General features: G+C 37.9%; 1 long non-coding RNA gene across 1 annotated transcript in view; it reads left to right on the top strand.

The window, feature by feature from the left end:
• The first annotated feature begins 7341 nt into the window (after window positions 1–7341).
• Window positions 7342–23581, top strand: part of LOC309870191 — a 62150-nt gene continuing 45910 nt past the window's right edge. The window contains exon 1 of the long non-coding RNA XR_014314534.1: window positions 7342–7427. This is a non-coding gene — a long non-coding RNA (uncharacterized lncRNA). The remainder of the gene's footprint in view (window positions 7428–23581) is intronic.

The raw sequence follows: 23581 nt of genomic DNA on the forward strand, positions 1-23581 counted from the left end.
AGTTTTATGTTACCATAAATATTCATGACACATTCCCCATCAAATTGTAAGTTCTTCAGGAAACACTGTTATCAGTTTAAGAACATGAATCAGACTGATAAAGCTAATTGGTTAGGGTTCTTTTTTCTCCTTCATTTTAAATAAAGCTGTCGAAGGTTCCCAGGGTAATGAAGAGCTTTGTTGTTATGACAACTGCTTATTCCTTTCCTTTTGAAGGAGGCTGTGATGTGATAGGCAACACATCAGGAATAATTAAAACAAATGATAAGCGAGACACATCTGCTTGGAGGAATAAACCAGCACAAATTTAAACCATTTTACCAGTTTTTAGGTACTCTTTGTCTGGCAGAAAGTTCGCATCATCTGTGCTGGTCATTTGTGCCAATTTCCACCATGTCTTGGTCCAAGAAATGTGTCACTCTGAGAGGACGTAGGTACAGACTGAGATCTTTCTTTTGTCCCATGCTTCTCACTGTCTGACTTACTCTTCTGCAGATGGTCTGAAACATAGAGCTGATGGTTTATCAGGGCAATGGGGGTACTCTAAGATGATTCCAAAAGCTCACGTGATTTACCTAACTCTGATTTCTTCAAGTGAAAGGGAAAATGTGCTGTGGCCTTTGTGCTCACTTCCCAGAACCATAACACGGTGTTCACTTGTTGCTTTGTTCCGGGCCTTTCACATTCTCTCTCTCCCTCAACCTCTACAACGACTCCAGAAACTTATTGATATTACCTTCATATCACAGAGGACAAATATAAACCCAGAAAAGTCTAAGGGACCTACTCAAGGTAATATGGCTGAAAATAGTAAAGCAAGAATTCAAACTCAAGTGCCTTTTGACTCCAATTGATCTTTATATAATTCTATCACTGAAGGAGACAATTGGTTTGAACAATTAAACTTTAAAAGATAATTCTCTATTTCGGTAGGCTGTTACCATTAATCCAATTCCTCCTCATTTTTTAAAAAACATTATTTTATTTTATTTTTTTACTATTTAAAAAAATTTTTTATATTAGCATATAATGTATTATTTGCCCTAGGGATACAGGTCTGGGAATCATCAGGCTTACACATTTCACAGGACTCACCATAGCACATACTCTCCCCAGTGTCCATTACCCAGCCACCCTATCCCTACCCCCCCAACCCAACAAGGGTCTCTTAAGGTTTGTCTCTCTCAAATCCCATCTTGTTTCATTTTTTTTTCCTCCCACCTCCAAACCCCCCTGCCCATATACCACAGCTTCTTTATCCATTCATCTGTTGATGGACATCTAGGTTCTTTCCATAGTTGGGCTATTGTGGACATTGCTGCTGTAAGCATTCAGATGTACGTGTCCCTTCAAATCACTACATTTGTATATTTAGGGTAAATACCCAGTAGTGCAATTGCTGGGCCATAGGGTATCTCTATTTTCAACTTTTTGAGGAACCTCCATACTCTTTCCCAGGGTGGCTACACCAGCTTACATTCCCACCAACAGTGTAGGAGGGTTCCCCTTTCTCCGCATCCTAACCAAAATCTGTCATTTCGTGACATTTTAGCCATTCTGACTAGTGTGAGAGGTGGTATCTCACTGTGGTTTTCATTTGTATTTCCCTGTTGGTGAGTAATACTGAGCACTTTTTCATGTGTCTGTTGGCCATCTGGATGTCTTCTTTGCAGAAATGTCTGTTCATGTCTTCTGCCCATTTCTTGATTGGATTATTTGTTCTTTGGGCGTTGAGTTTGAGAAGTTCTTTATGGATTTTGGATATGCCATTTGCAAATATCTTCTCCCATTCTGTCAGTCTGTTTGGTTTTGTTAACTGTTTCCTTTTCTGTGCAAAAGCTTTTGACCTTGAGGTACCAATAGTTCATTTCTCCCCTTCCTTCCCTTGCTTTTGGCAATATTTTTGGGAAGAAGTTGCTGCAGCTGAGGTCGAAGAGGTTGCTACCTGCGTTCTCCTCAAGGATTTTGATGGATTTCTGTCTCACATTGAGGTCTTTCATCCATTTTGAGTCTATTTTTGTGTGTGGTATAGGAAATGGTCCAGTTTCATTCTTCTGCATGTGGCTGTCCAGTTTTCCCAGCGCCATTTGTTGAAGAGACTGTCTTTTTTCTACTGGACATTCTTTCCTGCACTGTCAAAGATTAGTTGGCCATAGAGTTGAAGGTCCATTTCTGGGCTCTCTAATCTGTTCCATGGATCTATGTGCTTGTTTTTGTGGCAGTACCATACTGTCTTTATGTATTTATGTATTTTATATCTTTATGTAAAAAAGGCTTTATGTTTTTATGTATTACAGCTTTGTAATAGATCTTGAAGTCTAGAATTGTGATGTCGCCAACTTTGGTTTTCTTTTTCACATTCCTCTGGCTATTCGTGGTCTTTTCTGGTTCCATATAAATTTTAAGATTATTTTTTCCATTTCTTTAAAAAATTGATGTTATTTTGATATGGATTGCATTAATTGTGTAGATTGATTTAGGTAGCATAGACATTTTCACAATATTTTTTCTTCTAATCTATGAGCATGGAACATTTTCCCATTTCTTTCTGTCTTCCTCAATTTATTTCATGAGTACTTTATAGTTTTCTGAGTACAGATTCTTTGCCTCTTTGGTTAGGTTTATTCCTAGGTATCTTATGGTTTTGGGTGCAATTATAAATGGGATTGACTAATTTCTCCCTTTCTGTCTTGCCATTGGTGTATAGAAATGCAACTAATTTCTGAGTATTGATTTTATATCCTGACACTTTACTGAATTCCTGTATGAGTTCTAAGAGTTTTGGAGTGCTGTCTTTTGGGTTTTCCACATAAAGTATCATATTATCTGTAAAGAGTGAGAGTTTGACTTCTTTGATTCAGATGACTTTTATTTCTTTTAGTTTTCTGATTGCTGAGGCTAGGACTTCTAGTACTATGTTGAATAGCAGTGGTGATAGTGGACAGCCCTGTCGTGTTCCTGACCTTAGGAGAAATGCTTTCAGTGTTCCCCTATTTAGAATGATATTTGTGGTGGGTTTTTCATAGATGGCTTTGATGATATTGAGGTATGTATCCTTTATCCCTACATTTTGAAGAGTTTTGATCAAGAAAGGATGCTATACTTTGTCAAATGCTTTTTCACCATCTATTGAGAGTATCATATGGTTCTTTTTCTTTCTTTAATTAACGTATTGTAGCGCATTGATTTGTGGATGTTGAACCAATCTTGCAGCCCAGGAATAAATCCCACTTGGTTGTGGTGAGTAATCTTTTTAATGTACTGTTGGATTCTATTGGCTAGTAGTTTGGTGAGAATTGTTGCATCCATGTTCATCAAGGATATTGGTCTGTAATTCTCCTTTTTGATGGGGTCTTTGGCTTTGGGATCAAGGTAATGCTGGCCTCATAAAATGAGTTTGGAAGTTTTCCTTCCATTTCTATTTTTTGAAACAGTTTCTGGAGAATAGGTATTAATTCTTCTTTAAATGTTTGGTAGAATTCTCCTGGGAAGCCATCTGGCCTTGGGCTCTTATTTGTTGGGTTATTTTTGATGACTGCTTCAATCTCCTTATAGGTTATGGGTCTGTTCAGGTTTTTTGTTTCTTCCTGGTTCAGTTTTGATAGTTGATATGTTTCTAGGAATGCATCCATTCCTTCCAGATTGTCAAATTTGCTGGTGTATAATTGATCATAATATATTCTTATAATTGTTTTTATTTCTTTAGTGTTAGTTGTGATCTCTCCTCTTTCATTCATGATTTTATTAATGTGGGCCCTTTCTCTTTTCTTTTTGATAAGTCTGGCCAGGGGTTTATCAATCTTATTAATTCTTTCAAAGAACCAGCTCCTGGTTTCATTGATTTGTTCTACTGTTCTTTTGGTTTCTATTTCATTGATTTCTGCTTTGATCCTTACTATTTCTCTTCTTCTGTTGAGTTTAGGTTTTCTTTGCTGTTCTTTCTCCAGCTCCTTTAGGTGTAGGGTTAGGTTGTGTACGTGAGACCTTTCTTGTTTCTTGAGAAAGGCTTGTATTGCTATATACTTTCCTATCAGGAATGCCTTTGCTGTGTCCCAAAGACTTGGAATAGTTGTGTTTTCCTTTTCATTTGCTTCCATGAATTTTTCATTTTCATTTGTTTTTCATGTATTTCCATGAATTTGCATCTATGAATTCCACGAATTTTTTAATTTCCTGGTTGACCCATTCATTCTTTAGTAGGATGCTCTTTAGCCTCCATGTATTTGAGTTCTTTCCAACTTTCCTCTTGTGACTGAGTTCTAGCTACAGAGCACTGTGCTCTGAAAATATGCAGGGAATGATCCCAATCTTTTGGTACCAGCTGAGACTTGATTTATGACCCAGGATGTGATCTATTCTGCAGAATGTTCCATGTGCACTAGAGTAGAATGTGTATTCTATTGTTTTGGGATGGAATGTCCTAAATATATTTGTAATGTCCATCTGGTCCAGTGTGTCATTTAAAGCCTTTATTTTCTTGTTGATCTTTTGCTTAGATGATCTGTCCATTTCAGTGTGTGTGTGTGTGGGGGGGGTGCTAAAGTCTCCTACTATTGCTGTGTTATTGTTGATGTGATTCTTTGATTTTTGTTATTAATTGGTTTATATAATTGGCTGCTCCTATGTTAGGGGCATAGATATTTAAAAGTGTTAGCTCTTCTTGTTGGACAGACCGTTTAAGTATGATATAGTGTCCTTCCTCATCTCTTATTATGGTCTTTGGCTTAAAATCTAATTGATCTGATATAAAGATTATCACCCCAGCTTTCATGTCCATTAGCACGGTAAATTGTTTTCCACCCCCTCACTTTAAATCTGGAGGCGTCTTGGGTCTAAAATGAGTTTCTTGCAGACAGAATATCAATAGGTCTTTTTTTTTTTTTTTAAATCCATTCTGATATCCTGTGTCTTTTGACTGAAGCACTGAATCCATTTACATTCAGAGCAACTATTAAAAGATAGAAATTTAGTGTCATTGTATTGCCTGTAAGGTGACTTTTACTGCATATTGTCTCTGTTCCTTTCTGCTCTGTTACTTTTAGGTTCTTTCTTTGCTTAGAGGGTCCCTTTCAATATTTCCTGTAAGGTTTGTTTGGTGTTTGCAAATTCGTCTAGTTTATTTTTATTTATTTATTTATTTTTTGTCCTAGAAGCTTTTTATCTCTCCTATTTTCAGTGACAGTCACACTGAATATAGTATTCTTGGCTGTATATGTTTCTCGTTTCCTTTTTTTATTTTATTTTATTTAATTTATTTATTTGACAGACAGAGATCACAAATAGGTAGAGAGGCAGGCAGAGAGAAGGGGGGAAGCAGGCTCCCCACTGAGCAGAGAGCCCAATGTGGGGCTCAATCCCAGGAAACTGGGATCATGACCTGAGCCAAAGGCAGAGGTTTTAACCCACTGAGCCACCCAGGCACCCCTATTTTTCTCATTTAGTGCTCTGAATATATCATGCCAGTTCTTTCTGGCCTACTCGATCTCTGTGGATAGGTGTGCTGACAGTTTAATATTTCTACTATTATATGTTACAGACCTGTTGTCCTGAGCTGCTTTCAGGATTTTCTCTTTGTCACTAAGACTTGTAAGTTTCACTATTAGATGACAGGGTGTGTACCCATTTTTATTGATTTTTGGGGGTATTCTCTGTGCCTCCTGGATTTTGATGCTTTTTCTCTTCACCAAATTAGGGAAATTCTGTTATAATTTGTTCCAGTATACCATCTGCCTCCCTCTCTCTTTCTTCTTCTTCTGGGATCCCAATTATTCTAATATTTTCATCTTATGGTATTACTTATTTCTTGAATTCTCCCCACATGGTCCAGTAGTTGTTTGTCTCTCTTTTGCTCAGCTTCTTTATTCTCCATCATTTGGTCTTTTATATCACTAATTCTCTATTCTACCTCATTTATCCTTACTGTAAGAGCCTACATTTTTTATTGTACCTCTTAATAGTTTTTTTTTTTAATTTCAACATGGTTAGATTTCAGTTCTTTTATTTCTCCAGAAAGGGATTTTATTTCTCCAGAAGGGGATACTCTAATATCTTCCATGGTTTTTTTGAGCTCAGCTAGCACCCCAATAATCATCATTCTGAACTCTAGTTCTGACATATTACCAATATTCATATTGGTTAGGTTCCTGCCATTTGCCCTACCTATTTTTCTTTTCTTTTTCTTTCTTTCTTTTTTTTTTTTTTTTTTGGTGGTGATTTTCCACCTTGTCATTTTATCCAGATAAGAATAGATGAATGAGAGAACAAAATACTAAAGGGCAGTAACGACCCCAGAAAAATATACGCTAACTAAATCAGATGAGACCTGAAACTGGGGGGAGAAGAAAGGAGGGAAAAAAAGAAAAATATATATATATATATTAGACTGGTGAATAGAATAGAGCCACACACTTGATTTTGGGTATATTTTGGTCTGTTAGAAGAAACTACCTCCCAAAATTTTAAAGAAAGAAAAACTTATATATATATGCAAAAATAAGTGTAAACACAATGAAGGGATGGAATATGACTGTAAAGATGAAAATGTAAAAAGATTCTAAAAAAAGAGTTGATAGGATAAGAAGTTGGTTGAAAAGAAAAAGAAAAAAAAAAGAGGAAAGAATGTGATCAGGCTGGAGACTAGGACAAAGCCATGCACTAGAGTTAGGGTATATTTTAATCTATTAGAAGAAGTGTACCCCAAAATTTTAAAGAAAAAAACCTATATGTATACAAAAAATAAGGTCAAATGCAATGTAGGAATCAAATATGTCTATAATGGTAAAAATTTAAAAAGATTTTTATAAAGGTATTGATAAGATAAAATAATTTAAAAATATTAAAATTAGAAAGAGGAAAAATGAAAAAGAGAATAAGAAAAAACTAAAATTAAAAAAAAATTTAACTTTGAAAGACTAAAGGATAACAGGGGAAAAAGCCATGAATTCTGTATGTCGCTTTCCCCTAGCTCTGGAGTTCCACAGTTCTCATTGATTAGTGAACTTGGTCTTGGTTGGATGTTCTTGCTGATATTCTGGGAGAGGGGCCTGTTGCAGTGATTCTCAAATGTCTTTGCCCTTGATGGAATTGCACCACCCTTGGCAGGGGCCAAGCTAATTAATCTGCTCGGGTTTGCTCTTGGAAGATTTTGTTCCCTGAATGCTTTCCATAGAGCTCTGGAGGATGGGAATGAAATGGCAGCCTCCCAGTCTCTGCCCAGAGGGCCTGAGAGCTCAGGGCCCCATTCCCCATTTTCTGCCTTTGGAGAAAAGCAGTCAGTCACTCCCTTCTCCCTGGTCTCTGACTGTGCTCCGAGCTCACCCAGGCTGTGACTAAGCATTTCTATCTCTGGCACATGGCCCTGTTTGGAGTCTCTAAACCCAGTAGATTCCTCTAGTGTGCTCCTACATGGCTTGCTCTGGAGGAGGAAGGTGAGTCTCCCTGGCTCTGCCACTTGTGGGGTCCCTTCTCAAAGAGCAGTGCCCCAACTGTGCCATGGATCATGGTTTAAGGTAAGCCTGAGCTGAAAGCCCACTGCTCCGCTCCTCTCTGCAGCTGGCTTCCCCTCTCCGATGCCTGGGAGATTTGCCACACTCAGACACCCCACAACTTTTTGTGAGGTCCTGAGACCACACTGTCCCCGTGAGGGCTCCAACCCCTGCTTAGCCTCTGGAGTGACATTCCTCAGCCTAGCAGATTTCTAAAAGTTCCAATTTTGTGCTCCGTGGCTCTACCACTTGCCGGGAGCCAGCCCCTCCCGCCATGGTCTATCTTCCCATCTGTTGCCTCAGATTCACTTCTCTGCAGGTCCTACCTTCTGGAAGGTGGTCGATTTTCTGTTCCTAGAATTGCTGCTCTTCTTTTCTCTCTCCTGTTGAGTTTGTAGCTGTTCAGAATGGTTTGTTAACCTGATGATATTGAGGTCTCCTATACCTCTGTCACCTTGCTCCTCTTCCCCTTCTCATTTCTTTGTTAAGTACTTAATGCATTTTCCATCAACCTCAGGACTCGAACAATTGGGGGTTAAAAAATGTGTATAGATAAAACACAAATCCTTGTATTTAAAAAAAAAGTAAGAATAAGATAGAAAATATTGGGGTTCCTTCACACATAGGGAGGGTAAGTATTGTTTCATGATTCTTTTTTACTTTAAATGTGCTTGTGTATATGTGGTGTTAAGTCATTGTCTAAAATGTTTCAAAGCCAACTCTCTAATACTATCATCGTTCCCTTGCTGAGTCTCTAATTTCATTTTACTTCTCTTTCTCTGCCTTTTATGGTGCTGATAGACATGAAGTGCACTAGGAAATATTTGTCTTTAATAAGTGGTATCTGCAAAAACAGACTTGGCTATTCCTCTCTGAGATAATACCAAGAAAAGGTATGCTGTCCCTTTCACATGAAAATTTAAGATATTATTTTGTCATCATGAGGGTCAGGGAGCTGAACCTCAATGAAAATGATGCTGCAGCCATCTAAGCCAAACTGCCGTGCACATTGACATGCTTTCTTCCACGTTTTCTGTTAACTTCTATAGTTTTACTGAATGGTTCCTGGGGTTTACCTGCTGCTCTTCTTGGAAATAGCCACAGAGAATTGGGAGGGAAATTATATGTGAGGAAGGAATATGAGAGTGTATTGGATAGATGTGTATGCTTCTATGAAGTCTTCTTGTCCAAAATATTTAACCTGAATTCACTGGGGCTGTAGACCTAATCTGTAAAGTTGGGAGAAATACGGGGATAGAGACATAAGTTAAATGATGCCATAGAGAAACAGATGAATCCAGAGTATGGGATACTCTAAAGGACAAATTAGTGCAGGTTTTCCAAAAAAGGAATGCCACAGAGATTATGAGAGACTAAAGAAATAATTAACAACCAAATGTACTAAGTAAGGCCTGATTGAATACTTCTTAGAAAAAGTTTATGAAAGTCATTTTTGACAAAACTGAGGAAAATTAAATATGAACTGGATGTTAGATATTACAGAATTATTGTTAATTTTCTTAAGTGTGATCATATTATGGTTATATAACAGAATGGCTTTGTTCTTAGGACATCCATGGTGAAGTATTTAAAAATGAGTGGTCTTGTCCACAATCTGTAATTTAGTTTCTAATCATTTATCTATCTCTCTATCTATCTATCATCTATTAATCAGTGATCTCTCTATTTATTTTTTTAAGATTTTATTTATTTATTTGACAGACAGAGATTACAAGTAGGCAGAGAGGCAGTCATAGAGAGAGGGGGAAGCAGGCTCCCTGCTGAGCAGAGAGCCCAATGCAGGGCTTGATCCCAGGACCCTGGGATCATAACCTGAGCCAAAGGCAGAGGCTTTAACCCACTGAGCCATCCAGGTGCCCCTGATCTATCTATTTAAAAAGAGAAAACATACTGAGAAGGGTGGCCAAATATTTGCAACTTGTAAATCTAGGTTAATAATATGTGGGTATTTTTTAATACATTCTTATCACTTTTCTGGAGGTTTGAAAGTTTTCAAATAAAAAGTTGGGAGAACAAACAAAACATAGGGTCTGATTTTCTGTTTATATAAAGTTCAAGAATAGACAAAACCAATTTATGGTGTTAAATGTCAGGATTTCCATTACCTCAGGGAAGGGCTGCATAGGGATTATCATTGGGAGGGGACACATGTGGACTGAGGTCTAGGACTGTACCAATTCTTAACTTGAGAAGCAATTACATGACTGTGTTCCCATTGAGAACTTCCTATTTGTGAATGTTTTCCATATACCTTGTGCTTAAACAATTAAAAGAGAGTAGAGAAATTATATTTTAGAGTAGCTTGTTTTTGCTAGGGCTAGTGACTGGATTTTCAATGTGAGGAAAGGGAAGGTAAAGTGTTGGACCTATCAAAGACCATGTCTGAGCTTTGGCAAGGCTTTCAGAAATCTCCTGAGTTTGGGAAATGGGGGCTTCAGCTAATTTGTATAGTTCTGTATGTGGCTAGTTAAAAAAATGTTTTGCTGTTAAAATTGCTTATTTAGATGTAAAATAAATCATAGTAATTAAAAATGATTATTGCTTCAGATGTTGAACTTGAAAGACCTCCCATACAATGTATGATTATCATACTATTTTAGGTTTATTAATATACAGTTGTCTTATAACTATTTCTGTAAGATTTTTACAGTCAGATCCAAAATAATATCTTTTTTTTAATCATGAGAATTTGTGCTTATCTTCCAAAGGTAATGTTACTGCCACGTGGAATGGAATCTGGTTTATGAGCAAAATTGGATTTCTCTCAAATGGTATCTCTCTAAGCATTTTACTCTGAATTAGGAAGAGACTGACTAATTCTCCTCAACTTCTATGACTCAGCTTCCACTATGGATGGTTGCAGGTCTACTGGATGATTGGAACATTTTCATTTACCAAAACATTTGCTGCTCATGGGGGCTGTTAGATGTGTGTTTAATTTTTTGAGAAATTGTTGAACTGTTTTGGTTCAACAAAACAGTTGTTTTGTGGTTGTTCCATTTTCCATTCCTTCCAGCAGTACATGAGAGTTCTAGCTGCTTCATACCATCATTATTTTTAATTTTAGAGATTTTAATACATGTGTAATGGTATTTCATTGGGGTTTTAATTTACATTACCCTAACTACAAATGATATTTAAAATCTATTCAATACATGTGTACTATTTTTGTTTTACATACTAATTAGCCTTTAGGGGGAGTTAAATAAAAAGAAAAAAGATTCTTTTATTATTCATAGTTTCTAATGCATTATTTCTGCTTGTGCCTTTAAAAAATATTTTGACTTCATTTTTGAAAGGGTTTTTACTGGACATAAGATTTGAGGTTGATGCTTTTATTCTTCCAGTACTTTCAATAAGCAGCTCCACTGTCTTCTCAGTTGTCTTGTTTCCAATGAGAAATCCGTTATCCTCCTTATCTTTGTTCTTCTGTACATAATGTGACTTTTTTCTTCTTGCTCCCTAAACAATTTTTCTGTTTACAACTGATTTTAAGCCTTGTAATTATGATGTTGCTTGGTGTAGTTTTCTTTGTGTGTTATATTGTTCTTGGGACTTGTTCTGCTTCTAGTATGTATGGGTTTATAGCTTTCACCAAATTTGGAAAAGAATTGATATTATACCTTTAAATATTTTATCTGTCCCTTCTCTTTTATGGGTACCATTTCTAGATGTTCTACAACTCATGGAAGATCTGTTCATTTTTTTTTTTCCCAGTGTTTTTCTTTCTGTATTTCATTTTGGATGGTTTCTAATTCTATATCTGAAAATTCAGTAATATTTTAATCTGCAGTATCTGATCCATTGCTGTTCCCATAAGGGACATTTTTCATTTCAGACCCTAGTAGTTTCATTGCTAGAAGTTTGAATTTGCATCTTTTATGTATTTTCGTGTCTCTAATTAACATGTTCAATCTTTTCTTTAACTTAGTAAACATATCAAATAGTTACAGTAATTGTTGCAGTATCGTTGTCCACTAATCCCATCATTTGTGTGATTTCTGGGGCAAATTCTGTTGTGGGGTCTAATTCTTTTATACTGTAGATCTCCGCAATGCTGCTCATAGCTCCCTCTTTCCTGTGAATTCAAGCTGCCGTGGCTTACCCAGACTTCCAGTTCTGTTTCCTCAACTCAGGGACATCTCTGTGCTCTACTTGCATCCTTGGGTTCTCCTTGTTTGTGCTACAGCCTGGAAACTCTCCCAGTTAGGGGAGCTGGGGCATTCCTAAGGCTCACCTCATTTCTTTCTTGTCTCTTACTGATCCTTGTCCTTAATTTTCTGATGTTTGATTTCTTGAAAGCCACTCCTTTAATATATTTTGTCTGGCTTTTTAAAAAATTTTTAATTGTTTTAAGCAGAAGGGTAAGTCTGGTCACTGTTCTTCATCTTGGCTGGAAGTGGCTATCTCTATGTCATTCTTAACCACCCCTTAGAATTTCACTACAACCACCCCTACTATCACCACCAAAAGAAAAAAAAAATGCCCTCTCAGAGCACTGAATAATGGTGAAGGGCATAAGTGTACACATAATTGATACTTAACCAATGTTACACAGGTAAATAAATGAAGTACTGTGGAAAACATACTTCTGGGGAGAAATAAAAAAGGAGGAAAAGAAGCAGAATCATGTTTGCTTTCTTCATACCACATGTTGGTGGGGATAACAGAAATAAACCTTCAGTTGTGCCATTTGTCAGGTATTACTGGTTTAGAAAGCAGCGATGGCAGCTGTAGATGCCAGTGAAATGAAGCATTACTATTTAGCAGAAAGGGAACACTTCAATTTTTCATGGTAATATTTTCATAGGAATAAAAGAAAATATTATTTTAGCAGATACTAAAAGAAGTGGGCTGAGATTTATAGTGTCTGTAGTGTAAAATATCTTTGGATTGAGATGTGCAGTTTGTGAAATAATGTCATAGCTCTTCAAAGACCAGTCTCTTGTTGCCCTGATCCCACCCTGAAATTGCTTCCTTCCACACCAATGAAACCATGGATTGTGTGAATGTGGGCATGTTTGGGAGAGCCCAGTGTGTCAATGTAAAACATCATTTTAGCTGTGTGTAATGAGGAATCCTGCAGCCTGAAAAAATGGGAGACCGCTGTGCCTACCAGCATTACTGTGAGCACGTTGTTCTCCACATAGAGCTGGGGGCCACTGTTAGTTTGAAAAGAAAAAAAAAAAAGAGGTGCAAACTAAGCCAACTTAGTATTATACAAATCTTGGAATGCAAACTGCCCTGAACTTTTATTTTAAATCCACTTAAATACCCAAAAAGCTTTAAGAAGGGATTTTAATAACTTAATATAAGAACTGTGCATAGAATTAACGTGTCTAGAATTTTTTTCTTTTAACCTTTTGAATAAAGGATGATAGTTTTTAAGATTGAGATATGTGGCTTATTGACATAAAAACCATGTATCACAGGGACCATTTTAGACAGTGGGAATATGGCTTTGTTTTTATCCCTCAGGGAGGAGGCTGCCTCTCCACCGACTTCCACCACACAGCCCAGGTCACCAAGGTGGCAACTGAGAAGATGAGCTAAGACTGTGGTTTCTATATGGTGCATAAAAAATCCTGGAATCTACCCTGACATATTTTTCAAATCAAATTCTACCTCATGTGAAAATTCTGTCTCTGTTTTATCCAAGCAACATGACTTGGTTGCAAACATCCTCCGATGAAGCCCAAATTTTCATCCACTTCTCATTTGTTTGCTTTCCTTAAGCTGTGCTATCCCATTGACCTCTCAACTTGCAAATATTCTTGGGAGAGATATCGTGCATCTCACAGTGAAAGCTTCTATCAGATCATTTTTCCCCCTCTTTCACAGAAAAGATTGGTCAAGATGAAAGGTCTGAAAACCTTGGAAAAGGAAGGAGTAATAGAAGGGTTGCAGGATAGGGAGACAGGATCCAAAGATAAACCTCTTGCCTTAGCATTTTGGTAAGGGGTAGCAATGCCTTTATTCATTTGTTTATTTATCCACTTATCAAGCATTTGCTGAGTGTAAACAATTTATTATTTTTTGCCCTCCTTCTTGCCGAAAAGGAACTACTGTGTTATGGACTAATAGCACAAAGCCAGTTCTCCATGGAAACACGACATAGACCCCTAAGCTACAGAATAACAAGTTACAGAAGAAAAAAAAAAGACTGACCATAGTTCAAAGTACAAAGTGCTATATAAATGAATGTATCAGGTTATAGCAGGCACAGTTCAGAAGAAAGGAGAACTCTAGGAAAAACTGTGGGATTTAGTGAGGACGGCCCTAAGATTTCTAGTCTGGGCAAGTAAGAATCATCATAACTGAGATACTGAATAAAGACAAAGGAGGACATCTGGGGAAAGATAATTAGTTCAATCTTGGAACCATCAAGTTTGAAGGCAACATCCTGTTGGTTGTTGTATATAGTAGGCCTGGATCTAAGAGGAGACATTTCTAAACTAGAGGTAGAGATTTTGGAGTTATCAGTCTCTAAATGGTAGTTGAATATGTTGCTTGATGGGATTGACCAGGAAGATCAAATACATTGAAAAGAAGTTCAGACAGTATGATAACTTTAATGGGCAACATAAGCAATGCAGAGAAAACTGAATTGGGAGGTAGGGGTTCAGAAAGGCAAGAAAGAAACCAAGGGACATGATGTGACGGAAACCAAGAGAGGAGAACATTTCTTGGAGGCCGGGAGGGAATTGACCGTGGTGTCAAATGCTTTGGGTTAGTGCAGTGAATCTAGAAATTGGAAGTTGGAAGATGAATCAAATAGATTCAGGAAGTCAGACTTCAGTGGGTTGAAGGGTGAATGTCAGGTAGAGAAGTGTAAATGCTAAATGCAGTCTTCTGAAGGCAAGTTGTCTGTGAGTCTACTGAGCCCCTCCAAAATGTGGTCTCTGGCCCCCAAAAAATCATACTTTGTTACTAAAGATATTAACAGAGATATACACAAAAATGTATATATATGAATACTAATCACACATTATTTATAATGATAAAAAATTGGAAATACCCTTGATGTTCAGTTAAGGCACTAGTTAGGTAATTCATGATTTAGTCATAGGATGAAAAAAATTCCTCCCCTAAAGTTATATTGAAGGAAATACATACACATTAAAAAAAAAAAAAAAAAGCTTATATAAAATGTTTTCTAAGACTTAAGCATTCATTTTTTTAATTTTGGAGAAAGTCATTAAAAATTTTTCCTACATCCAAACTAAGCATGGCTATGAAGGCAGGGCAGAGATAAGGTAGTTAGTGGAAGGATCAGTCAAGGAATGTTTTGTTTTCTTCATCTTCCTCTCCCTATCCTCCTTCTTAGTCTTTAACTGGAGACACTAGAACATGCTTATTAGCTTAGAGGAAGGGGACAGTAGAGAAAGGCTTACTATACTGAGGATTGGGCATGGATGGGTTAGGGATGAATAAGCGGGAAAGCAAGATTCACCTGAAGTTGGGAGAAAATTAGATCCAGTGAAGAGATGAAGAGTGTAATGTTAAGCAAGAATGAAGATGGGCGAGGAAGGAGATAATTGGTGGGGATATATAAAAGCATGTAGGTGGGGGACAGGAGAGAGAAAGTTTGAGAAATGTTCATTCAAGGAGCTTGACTTTTTCTGTGAAAGAAAAAGCTAGATCATCCATCTGCAGAATGTAAATGGAGCATTGCAGGACTGAACACTTTTGAGAAAGGCTGACGTTTAGGAATAGGACCATTTGTAAGGGATGGGAAATGACACAGCAATCTTATGAATGAAAACTTACAGTGCATGCCTTGTTTCCTTTCATGTCAATTCCATGATAAGGCAAAAAAAGGGGAGTAGAGTGTTCATGTGTTCATGATAGGAATTTACCTGCACAAGTGCGTGAGTGGGTAAGGGCCCATCTCTCTAGCTCATCACCATCATTAATGTGTGTTTATTAAATTCTTGTGATCAAGGCACTGAAAAGATAGCAAAAATGATGAGATACGGTGCCCATCCTTAAGGAACTTACATCTGGTTGGGGAGATGAATCATAGCCACTTGAAAAGTTAACTACATTACAAGGTAATTTTGTCGTAAGTGATGAAAGTGGCATAAGGAATCAGAGAAATGATTGATCACTTACAGCTGGAGTAGTCAAGGAAGATTTCATTATTCTTACATTGCCTTTGTGTATTTATTTATTTCTCCTTTCCAATAGAGTACGCACTGCCATATTCATCTTCAACTTCATCACATTTTTTAGTACATGACAAGCACTCAATAACCATTGCTGAATGAATGGACTAATGAATAAACGAAAAAACAAGTCAAGTAAGATTTGAATGGGCGGAGGGGTAGAAATTCATTTTAGTGGGGGGTATGCTAGTGTATAAAAATGTACAAGGAGAAATGAAGAAAGGAAACAAGAAAATAGCATTTACTGTGTAATTATATGCCAGGCCTTGTTATATATGCCTTTACCTATGATTTAAGCTCATTTCATTGTCATGATAATGTTGTAAAACATGTATAAATAGCCTCACTTTGAAGGATGAAAAAGTTTCAGAGAGATTAGGGGACTTGCTTGTGTAGTGAATAAATGTCAGCTTTGGGACTGGAACCTCTCAACACAGGCTGGGACTTGGGCAGTGGAGAGGTGGGTTTTTATATACTCCCTTGTGAGGATGTGGCTCTCTCCAGTTTGATCATTTTTAAATTTCTGTAACTATTAGTTCCGTTTCAGCTCAGGCTGTCATAGATGGCCTGAGTTGTCAAGGCAAAGGCAATCCTTCAATATGACAAAGAAACCCTTGGTGGCTTGGCCCTGGCTTGTCTCCCCTGGCAACTCATTCTCAGTAACTGTCCTTATTCACCAATATGAGTATGAATGTTCCTGGTGTCCTGAACTCTGCTCATTCACTCACCCTTCTCCACCTTCCCTCACGCTGTTTTCTTGGTCCCAAGTGCTCTTCCTCATCTCCGTACCTGTTCATCTCTCAAAATTTAACTCCATGGCCACTCCCTCTTTTTCTACTTGCAAATAGTATTAGTCAGCATGAACAGATATTTTTGGTTTATTAGTTTTCCTCACGTTCTCTTGGCTTTTTCCTACATATAGCGATGTTAAGCGATTCTTATCTTCTGTCTTCTCCCTGAGAGAGACCCCTGGGTATGTCTATAGCTACAGGGGGCCTCTGTACTGCAATAGTGTGAAACACAAAGGAAACTTGTGCACTTATCCCTAAGGCTATGACTCTGAGATTTTGTACCCTCTGTAACTATGGAATGTCCTCCCCTAGTTCCATAGGATAAAGAAAAAAGAAAAGAAGTTAGGCATACATGCATTAATTTATTCAGAGCCTGTAAAATTGTTCACTTTTCTCAAGTTCTAGAATTCCCAAACTGTTCTATCTACCTTCTGTTCTTCCCCTATTACATTTCTATCCATTTTGGGGGTATCTGCTGAGCTACTTAAGAGAAGTAGAGAGGATGCTTCCTCAGGCTCTGCCCAGAGGGGGAAGTCAGCACGCAACCATGCAGGCCTCCTCCAGAAAGCCTTTGAATTTCAGAGGCTGGAAGGGAAATGCTAGTGCCCTGAGTTAGGCTGTCTCTCAGGAATAGCATGAACTAACATCCTTGTCTAGCCCTTTGAGATTAATTAGCACTGTTCTTAAAATAAATTCCTTAGAAGACTTTTGCTTCTCTGCGATGGGAAGCCATTTCAAAATTTGGACTAATTTCCTCTTAAGTGAGACTAAGGATGACCTCCTCATAGAGTCATCTCCTGGAAGTAGCTGATACATGGAAGCCAAGCACCACTCCTACTAGGGCTATGAATATGCCCCTAAGGCATGCAGAGGGTGTGGCAAATGTGGTCTTCACCATAAGCTCTACTTAGGGTAAAGTGTTCCATGTGGTGGTGGTAATGGATATTGGGGTTGATACACAGTTAAATCTGATTCAAGTTCAAAATATTTAGACAGCCCTGTTGGCATCTGCTGGGTAGAAAGCCAGGAAGGGAAAGAGGACTCTTCCAGGAAATCTTAGGAAAGTCTTTGTTGATCTACTTCTCTATAGGTAATTGGCAGCTAGAAGAGTAAAGCAGTCACTAGGCACCCACAGAGCACCAAGAAGTCCACGAAGATTCCCAGCTTGTCCAATCCTTCTTCCAATCTTTCATCTCTCCCTCATTAGTGCTGAGAAACTCCCCAAGGGGCCCTACTCTGCAGCTCTCCTGCCATCTTGCTCTAGTAAAGTGGTATCACAGAACAATTTTAGACTACCTCCTGTACTTCATTAAGTTTGACAAAATGTGATAAAATTTTTGCTTCTTATCAAAGAGAACAAATTTTGTCTTCCAACAGGTATACAGGGCAAATAAGGATGTGCACCTAAGGATGTTATGACTAGAGGTGGGAAGGACAGGATGCGGGAAGGTATATTAGGTACACTAGGAGACCAGTGCCATAAAGGATCAAAATTAAATCTTAAAGTGTTCATTAATATGGTGACTAAGATTCCTAAAATCTCTGTGTATTAATAACAACTAAAACACATAAGCAACTTAAATAAATATCTAACCTTTTTGCTAAAAGTTCAAGTTTTTTGTTCTGTTTTGTTTTTGTTTTATTTTGTTTCTTTCTGAGTTTAGACAAGGAAATTTAAGGCATCCTGGAAACCCTTTTCTATATAAAATATATTCTCTAAATTACAGGAAGTGACTAAAGAGAAGAGGAATTATCCAAGTTTCTAAGAGCACTAAAGATAGAAACAAAAGCAAAAACCCAAACATCATTTTGGCTACACTTTTGTATACAATTAAGGTTATTTAAGATAAATTCTTAGATGTGACTTTGCTGTGTTAAAGTATATAAAAACTTTATAGCTGTTACCATTATAATGCAGTTCCAGATCCTCAAGCTTAATTCATTTTCACATACTTATTTAACACACTAAAGTTTAACACATTTATTGAATCCCTTCCATTAATTGCGGTTCAAAGGACCACTTTAAGGCTGGAGGCAAAAAAGTAAATAGAATGTAATTAGTCCCTACTCTGAAGGAGCACCTAATGGAATGGAGGAGGCCGACATGTAAGTCAATTATGATAAAAGAGCCAGAGAATGTATCAGGTATGTGAGTAGTTAAGAAGGCAGTGACTCCTTATGCCTAAAGGTCTTGAGAAAATCTACTCAATCTACTCAGAATTTTAGTGAAGACCTTGAAGGATAAGTAGATGTTCACCTGGTGGGGAATAACTTGGCAGAGGGATTCCAGAGCCACCATGAAAGAACAATGGTCCTGAGGACCTGATATGGCTGCATGTGGGGGTTCTGGTGGAGTGGAGTGAGAAGACATGAGTTGGAAAAGCAAGTTTGAGTCAGAGTGCATCTTTTGTTCTTTTGACTGGGGGGGAATCTTAAGAAGACATTCAAGCAGAGGAGGGACACCCTCTCATATGTTTGTTTAGAGTAACACCTCTGTTGGCAGCATTGTGACTAGAGAGAGACAGGAGGTAAGAAGGTATACTAGGAGGTTATGGTCATAAAAAATCAGAAATAACACAGAAGGGTGGGGAAGAAGGGATGAATCTATTTGATACCTTTGAGTGAAGTAGTGAGTTTGGTAACTGCTCAGTGTAGGGTAATCATAAAGAAAAGAAGGGTTGAAGTCACTTGAAGATTTGGGTTAGGTGACTGGATGGATGATTATGATGACGATTATGAGAATAGTGTGCATAGCCTTGAATGTACTGAGTCTGAAGTAGGTAAAAATGTCCAGGTAGAAACACCTCCCAGAAACAACTGGAAGAATATACATGGATTAGGAGGATAAATACTTGCAAAGATGAAGGTGTTTGCTTTGAAGCAAATACATGACAATTAAAATTGAATATGGAGGTAAAATTCCCCAGGGGTACCTAGTAGGGATGAATGGGGAAAAAGTTGCTTTAAAATATCAAATTTAGTGAACATTTGAGAGGAGGAGAGCTGATGAATTAGAGTCAGAAAGGTAAGAGAACTAGCAGAAAGTTGTATGGAAATGTTAAGGGAGGAAAGAGTTTGAAGAGGAAGAGTTTGGTGAAAATCACCTATGCTATAAATAGGGAAAATACAAATGAGTTGCACCTAATGATTGTCTTAGTGTTCTCCAGAAACACAGAACTACTAGGATATATATAAAGATATTTGTAAATAAATAAATATAAAACATCTATATATAAATAAGTATGAAGAAATATGTTATATTGAATTGGTTGATGCAGCTATAAAGGCCGAGAAGTACTAAGATCGGTAGTTAGCAAGCTGGAGACCCAGGCCAGCTGATGGTATAGATCCAGTCTGAATCTGAAGGCAAGAGAAGATGGATGTCCCAGTTCAAAGACAGTCAGGAAGAGAAAGAGAGAGAGTTCTTTCTTACTGGGCCTTTTTGTTCTATTCAGGCCTTCAGTGGTTTGGATGAGGCCCAGCCACTTGGGGAGGGCAATCTGCTTTACTCTCAGCCTACCAATTCAGATGTTAATCTCATCCAGAAACCTCACAGACATACCCAGGATAATGTTGAACCAAATATCCAGACACCTCATGGCCCAGGCAAGCCGATACATAGAATTAACTATCACAGCAGTGAAAAAACAACTAGTGACCAGAGAACTTATAAGAGGAATTCTAGTTGAGTGGCTCTAGTGATATCTAGATATCAAAAGACTGAGAAATAAACAGGGGAGTGTGTACTTCTCACCCAAGAAAGTTAGCTGATGGACAAGGAAGAAAAGAGAGAAAGCAATAAATTCAAGAGGAACATAAGTTGAGGAAGAGGTTTTTTTTTTTTTTTTTTCTTAAGGTGAAGGAAATTTGAGTGTATTTAATATTTATTGGCTGAGACAGGCACTTGTGAAGAGCAAATCATTGAAGTGACACATGAAAAGAAGAAATAATTGATAGGGCAGAATATTGAGGAAGGCCAGAAAGAATAAGGTTTAAATGCAAATAATTAGAAAATAAAGCAACCCAATGATGATGATGATGATGATAATAATAATATAAAGTGAGAAACACATTCCATTGCTCAAGTACTAGGTTTAGGCTTTAAATATTCAGAGATGTGAAAGATCCATAGAGAGTTATATCCCAATACATGTTTCATGCATTTATGCAAGAAAATAAATACTATCAAGTGATTACAAACACAGGTGGTAGGATTTTTGTTTTCAACTGCCCCAGGGTGTGAAACCTGATCATTAGGTTATAAAGGTCGTTTATAAAGGAGTCAGGAACACTATCTTGAATTGCTATCTAAAGCCCCTGCCTAATTCATCTGGCTACAATCTCAAACAGATAATCAAGTCAAAGAAGCTACTAAGCTCAGAGAAAAAAATGTCACAGAAAAATCTTGAAGTGTTAGAGATTTTTCAAGAATGACATAATTATCTTCTGTAACATTCAACCCCAGAATGGAAGTGAAATGAGAGATTACTCTGAACAGATGCAGAATGTCATCGTTACGCAGGATTGAACAACACTGACTGACTGACTGACTGACTGACAGTAAGCTTTAGCCAATAGGGCACTCTGTTCTATTCATCACTGTCTTCCAGGGCTTGGCACCTAGAAGGCATTTAATAAATATTGGTTGAATGAATGAATGAGAATGTTGTAATCTTAGAAACGTGTTCAAAGTCTTCACTTAAATTGGATTTCAACATAGAAAGAAAATTCTTCAAAGGCCAAATTCCTAGGCATCTTTGGAACTCTGAAGCAAAACTCTTCTTCAACACCTAAGACCAAAAGGTCCTGAAGGTGCAAGGTGAGATGCAAGCCTGTGGAAACAAAATTTGCTTGATACATGGCTCGATGGAAGAGAAGTGAGGTGTAGTAGAGGCTCTGGTGGCCTGTCCAATTCCCCTGAAGACTGAGGCATGCCTGTCCTAACACGTGGAAACCTTGGTGGCTGACAGCCCTTAGCTGAGGGACCCTCAGGGAAGAGAGAGCTATTTAGCCTAAGGCCCCACTGCTTCTCTAGGAGCAGCCCATGTTCACTGACTGGGGCAGTGGTGGTGGTGATCAAGCACCCCTGCCCCTAGCCTCAAGGTGAGACAACTCTGAATGGCTATCCCAGCTCCAGAGCTTTCTCTAGGATTGCCCGAGGCCAGTGTTTTGCCACAGTTCCATTCTTTGCTCTACCCAGTTGGTTCATTCCTTCTCAGCCATTGGTCCCCATGAACACAACCTATCAACCTCGTGCATGCAGTTCTCTGTCAGAGTTGGCCTGCTGTGGAGGCTGACTGGATACATATCTGTGCCACTTTATGTTTCTGGATAGATAATAAGGCTCTCTTTGAAGTGCTAAAAGATTCCAGGGAGAACTGGGCTAAGGGCCCCGGTTCGAGTTCAGTGCTGGACTCCCAGGTGTTCGGAAAAATTAAAAATGGCGGCCAGAGAATCCGGGAGGGCTGGTTTGGCTCACATGGGTCTGAATGAGTGTCCTTGCCTTCTTATGTGGAGAAGGTCAATTCCTCACTCTTGTAGCGCTCAACAGCTGGAAGCTATACATACGTTAGTACCATTGAGCACCAGAACATGCTTCGCTAGGGTTCTCGTTTCCTTATCCCAGTTCCTCCAAAGGTTATTCCCCTTTTGTTTTGGTTGTTCTTAGCAGTTAGAATTAATTCCTTTATTCTTACGGGAGCTCTAATTCTGAGCGAATAAGCAACTTCTCTTTCTGACCCAGGAGAATACTAAAACTCTTTAATTTCTTATCTTAATTAGAGTCTCTTCCCAAGACTAGAGCCAAATCTAGGTATTTCCTGAGACTCTTAGAACACCTTAATTTTGAATCTCTTTTTTCTATCACTTGGTTCCTTATTATAATGTTAAGACATTTAAAGGTGGTTTCCATTTAATTTTAAGTATTGGTAATATTTATTTAGCACTTATTTATTTGTGTGGCTTTTCTATTTAAAATAAAACACCTACAGAAAATCACACAAAAATATGTAGATTAGTGAGCTATGGAATAGGACTTTTCCAGCTCACCAGAAACCCCTCCATGTACCCCAACCAGATCTCAGCATTCCTTCTCCCCAAACTAGTCACCATCTTGAGTCTATAATAATGGCTTCTTTGCATTACTTTATAGTTTTCTCAAAAAGTAATGCATCTCTAAACTGCAATTTTGTCTTGCCTATTTTTCAAATGTAGGTCTTTTAAATTTCTTTTTTTTTTTTAATTTTTTATTTTTTATAAACATATATTTTTATCCCCAGGGGTACAGGTCTGTGAATCACCAGGTTTAATCTGCAGTTCCCCTTCCATCCCTTTCTTTTTCTCACAAATTCTCTATTGGAGAACCTGAGGCCTCAGATCTGCAGTTTCTCATGGTCTAGATTTTTCCCTTTAACATTTCCTTCTCTCCTCTGTAGTCCCTACAAATTGGCAGCTGGATCCAGACACTTGGCCAGACTTGTGTTTGGTCCCTTCTGCAAAGAAAGGAATTTTAGTCCCATTTCGTCATTCAAATGTCTTTATTGAAGCTCAGATTGCCCTGTATTTGGCTAGTAGGAGCCTCTACATGTGGCTTCTGAGTCCTTTTAACTGGCTCCTTGATAACTTCCTTGTTATTTAGTATAACAAGGTTTCCAGGCTCATTTTGTTGATGTACAGTCCGAGACATGCAAATAGTTATTTCTCTAGGAAGCATTGGGTGGTGCGGGGTGATGTGGCCGTGGTGGTGGTAGGACTTCAAAACCACAGTGTGTTTGCTGGGAACGGTGCTTGTTTCCAGGTCTCCTCAGTGGACAGAGTTACTTTATGAGATGCTATCCATAGGCTTGATTTAGATTCAGGATTTTTTTTTTTTAAATTTTTTTTTTTTTTTTTTACTAAACTTCTGTATTACATTTCTATTTTTTTCTTCCATACCAAAAATCTTAGTTCTTGAGAACACAAGGGATGACAGAATCAGAATACCACACTGTTGTTCATTTGCACAGTTCCAATATTATATACACAAATACTGATAATATGGTCCCTGAAAGTAACTAAAATGTTTTTTCATATACTATCCTCATCTCACATTAATTTTAACAGCTGTATTATATCTGCA

The sequence above is a fragment of the Mustela nivalis genome (assembly GCF_964662115.1).
Source record: "Mustela nivalis genome assembly, chromosome: 7".
In the NCBI taxonomy this organism is placed as follows: Eukaryota; Metazoa; Chordata; class Mammalia; order Carnivora; family Mustelidae; genus Mustela; species Mustela nivalis.